The sequence below is a fragment of the Oratosquilla oratoria genome, unplaced genomic scaffold (genome assembly GCF_046742065.1).
Source record: "Oratosquilla oratoria isolate Oo_2021 unplaced genomic scaffold, ASM4674206v1 SCAFFOLD105, whole genome shotgun sequence".
Classification (NCBI taxonomy): Eukaryota; Metazoa; Arthropoda; class Malacostraca; order Stomatopoda; family Squillidae; genus Oratosquilla; species Oratosquilla oratoria.
This window is the reverse complement of record NW_027467462.1, coordinates 37,501-42,500: the sequence shown is the minus strand read 5'-3', so window position 1 is coordinate 42,500 and position 5,000 is coordinate 37,501.

Here is a 5,000-nt window from a genome sequence, read left to right as displayed (position 1 = left end):
AATGAAAATAAAGATGATGATGATGATTCTATTGATCTGAAGACCCTAAGATATTAAATATTTATATACGATTTAGATTTAGAACAAAGATTTACATCAAAGGCTTGTATACAATTTATATTTAGATGATATATTTCTTAATATAATCACGGAATTTTTTAACCCATTTAGCCCCGGATTCTATTGAGCTAAAGACTTTAAGATATTAAAGATTTAGATGCGATTTAGATTTAGATCAAAGATTTACATCAAAGACTTGTATACAATTTAGATTTAGATGCGATATTGTTTAATATAGTCGCAGAAACTTTTGGCACAGGTAACCATGGAGCCTCATTTCAGAAGAACAAAAACAGAGAAAAATCTGTCCAGTATGTCACTCAGCAAATGAACTAAAAGGAAATTTCAATCTTAAACCTATCAACACTGAGACGCACTTGACTATTCCTGACTAAATCCAAACGATTACGGTCAAGCTCACGTGACTTATTGGACACAAAAAACATATACATCGATCGAGAAATACTTCTTTTTCCTCTTGGCCAACCCAGAGCTGAACAAAATCGTCGAGTATGAGATCAAAAAGAAAAAAAAAAGAAAAAATAAGCGTCACTGTATTGAGAGGGTTAAGCGCAGAAAGAAAGTCTGACTGAGAATGCCAGTTGTACAGTTTCCCAAGGGAAGAAGCTGAGACTAGAAGTGCTTGTTAGAACTTCAGGAAAAGGTATTTGTGTGGAGGATAAGTTAGAATGTGAGGACAGACTTATATCTTCTGGGTCTTCTTCGTGGAAAAACTTGTCTGATTATTATCTATGTACATATATGCTTGTCATGTGTTTCCGACTGTGTTTCCCGACTTCTTATTTTCCTTTTTTCTTTTTTTACATGTTTATCGTCATTGCTCTGCTGCATGCCAATCCTACCTCCTCTTGTTTTGTTTTGTTTTTTTATTAGCATTATCGTCCTTTATTTATTCATTTTTTATAATTTGCCACAATCACCGCTTCGTATTTCTCACCCTTCCCTTCTTTTCAAACCTTCCTGATCCTCTTCCTCTCAATCGTCCTCCTCCTTCTTTCCCTCCTATTCATTCGTCATACCTCCTCTTTTTTTTATTAGCATTATCGTCCTTCATTTTTTTCTTTTTATAATTTGCCACCTCCACCTCTTCTTATTCCTTACAGTTCCTTTCCTTTCTAACCTTCCTGGTCCTGTTCCTCCCAATCCTGCTCCTCCTTCTTTCCCTCCTATTCATTCCCTTCCGCCTTTCTCCCTACTTCCATTACTTCTTACTGGTACTTCTTCTCTTCCTTGTCCTATTCCTCTTCCCATCCCTAATTCTCTCTCCCTCCTTTACTCTGACCCGTTGCCATAACAACCGTACACCACCCTCTGCTGTTGCTGTTGCTTGTCCCCATCCTGTAGCATTTTCCCCAGTTGAGCTCTATTCCTGGTAAAAGCGCACAGAGCGCCTTCACAGTCAACAGATGTCCTCCGACCACCTGGGTTTTCCTCGCGTCGGCTGTCGCCAGAACGGTAGAGATATGTCTATTCATGTTGAGGTATCTGGCGGTTTTATTCAGCTGAGGGAAACCCTATCGCTTTTCGAAAGGCGAAGAAGAGGCTTTTATGTCTTTGTTTGTAATAATTCAGCCTGGTTCCCAATTTCGTATATTTCTTTTCTCCTTTTCTTTTATTGAGGCGTGATATTATATTCTTAGAATTCTTTTTCATACGTGTTTGCACTGGATTGCCCCAGTCATGAGAATATGGAGGACTAATTCTGCATTTAATGGTTTTGATGGGATACTTTTTGTTTTACGATACCATTATTCTTGTACACATACTTCATTGAATTGTTTCTTCTTTTATGAGCCGATTAACTGTATTTCTTCACTTTTAAAGGATTGGAGCGTGCATGGTAATTTGGCCTTTGACATGGTAGAGACTTTGATTTTCCTTTAATTTTCTTAACAAAATTTCCTCCATCCAGAAATCCTGTGGAGCGGGTCTGGTTCTAGAAGGTGGTGTACAACAGACCGAGAAGAAATGCCGAGTTCGCTCCAGGATGGCAATTCCATCAACTTTGGGTCCTTTTGGACCCACATTCTGTAAGAGTCATCCTCCTATACGGCCTGACCCCAGGGCTACCCTCTGGTCAGCAGGTTGAAAAGGATGACCCCGCATGACCAGAGGTCAACTGGAGGGCCGAGGTAGGTCGACCCGCTGAAGACCTCCGGTGCCATGTAAGCCGGAGTGCCAACAGTCCCTTGGAGTCGGACCTCCTCGCCCTTGAGCACGAAGATATCGGCCAAGCCGAAGTCGGCGATCTTGAGGATCTTGTCCTCCGTCAAGAGAAGGTTTGCCGACTTGAGGTCCCGGTGCGCGACGCCCCTGGCATGGAGGTGCTCCACGCCAGACATGAGCTAATCGAAGTAGCCGAGGGCGTCCTCAGTTGTGAGGCTCTTGTTGATCGCACTATGCAGATCGCCTCAAGAACAGTACTCCATAAAGAGATGGAGCTCTTGCCGTGCAGTGTACCCGCTCCTGTTGACTTGTCTTTCCCAGCAGAAGAGGTTAATGACGTGCTGGTGTTTGACCTGGAAGTGAATGACTTCCTCGCCGAAGTAGAGGCCTTTGGTGGTCTTCTGACTTACCACCTTCTTGGCGATATTGACGCTCTTGGCCTTGTTCCTGAGAAGGACCACCTTGCCGAAGGAGCCTGTACCAAGAACTCCTGAGGTGGTCCAGTCGTGGGTCTTGAAGGCACGAGCTTGTTTCCTATTAGCCCGAAGCATCGTCTCCCTGGGTGTCTTCTCGACGGGGCTCTGAGGAATCTCTTCTTCGCTCGACCGTGAAGAGGTGCATCCGCACAAACTGACGAAAAGTGCGCTAAGTCGAACCAGGAGCTTGCTCGTTGATACTTTCTTGATTCCGTCGTGCTCCTGGTTCCCTGGTAGGCGTCGTCGATGTCCAAAGCGTTTCCAGAATTTCTTGATCATCTTGAAGTGTTCTCGGACAAAATATAAAATACCTTGGCGTAAGACTATAAAGAAGATGGAACGTCTTTGACATCCGAGTTTTGCCTCGTTTGCTGCTGGATTGTCTACTCTCCCAGAGGTTGAGACGAATAAAAATTTGGATACAAAATTAATCCAAAATAACGTTATAAGCTTTCTCTCTCTTTCTCTCTCTCTCTCTCTCTCTCTATATATATATATATATATATATATATATATATATGTATATATATACACATGTATATATGTATATATATACATGTATATATGTATATATATACATGCACATGTACTTAGACATATACATGTATATATGTATATATATACATGTATATATGTATATATATACATGTATATATGTATATATATACATGTATATATGTATATATATACATGTATATATGTATATATATACATGTATATATGCATATATATACATGTATATGTATATATATACATATATATATATACATATATATATGTATATATATATATGTGTGTGCGTGTGTGTGTGTGTGTGTGTGTGTGTGTGTGTGTTATTTTTTTTTTTTGCTCTCTATCTTAAACATTTCTCACTCTATTCCTTCTTACAATATCTATAATATTCCACAAATACTTTATCTCAAAATATATTCAGTCTCTTTTTTAACGTCTTCAAAATATCTAAAGTATTTGCTTTATATATTTCCTTCATTCATGATATCTTTGCTTTCTTCCCTAATACACGTTTCTCATAAATATAATGTGTATATGAATAGTTTATTTATTTATGTTTTGAAATATTTGTCACAAGTGACTCACAAAATGTTCACTTAAAGTCTGCATGACTTAGCCGAACCTGTCATCATAGATCAATAAAATGAGTATTGTACAGATACTCTGTTCTGAAACATTTTGCAGATTCACTTAGGTTGTGATTATCACATGTAATATCTTCACCAGCTTCATTAGTTGTTATACTTTTGTGGTTATTGACCAGTAAGTGTGCTCTTATTTGATGCACCAAGCGATTGTCACCGAGAAGGTCTACACTGCCATGCTCAGTGGTTGTCCAGTTAACATAGGTGAAATTGAAATCTTCCATTACCAGCACGTCACGATTACGAAAGCTAGACAGTTCTTGTGAAAGAGAGGATTGCCACATTTGACCAAGTAACTGAAATGACCCCATGAAAATTTATGATACCGGTGGACTTTAGGTGAAATATCAAAGTACATCGATTTAACGCTACGGCAGGTTTTTTTTTTTTTTTTTTGGCCTTGCTGTGGATGTGCTGTGTCTTACGACAGTGCTTCTGACCCAGGGCAGGGGACAGGATGCAGGGATGACCCGTCATCCAGGAGGTGCCAAGACAAGAGGGGGGGAGGAGGGTGGAGGGGAGTGGAATATATAGGAAATGGAATGGGTGGCAGTGGTTTCTATGCCTTTTTCTTTTTGGTTACCCCCCGTGTAGGGGAAAAAGCCTTTGGTATATGTGTGTATTATCGTCCATCACCTCTTCGTATTTCTTGCCCTTCCCTTCCTTTTAAACCTTCCTGATCCTGTTCCTCCTAATCCTCCTTCTTCTATCCCTCCTATTCATTCGCCATACCTCCTTTTTTATTAGCGTTATCGTCCTTCATTTTTTTTTTCTTTTTAAAATTTGCCACCACCACCTCTTCTTATTCCTCACACTTCTTTTCCTTTCTAATCCTCCTGGTCCTGTTCCTCCCAATCCTCCTTCTCCTTCTTTCCTTCCTATTCATTCCCTTCCGCTTTTCCCCCTACTTCCATTACTTCTTACTGGTACTTCTTCTCTTCCTTGTCCTATTCCTCTTCCCATCCTTAATTCTCTCTTCCTTCGTCACTCTGACCCGATGCCATAACAACCGTCCACCTCCCTCTGCTGTTGCTGTTGTTTGTCCCCATCCTGTAGCATTTTCCCCAGTTGAGCTCTATTCCTGGTAAAAGCGCACAGAGCGCCTTCACAGTCAACAGAT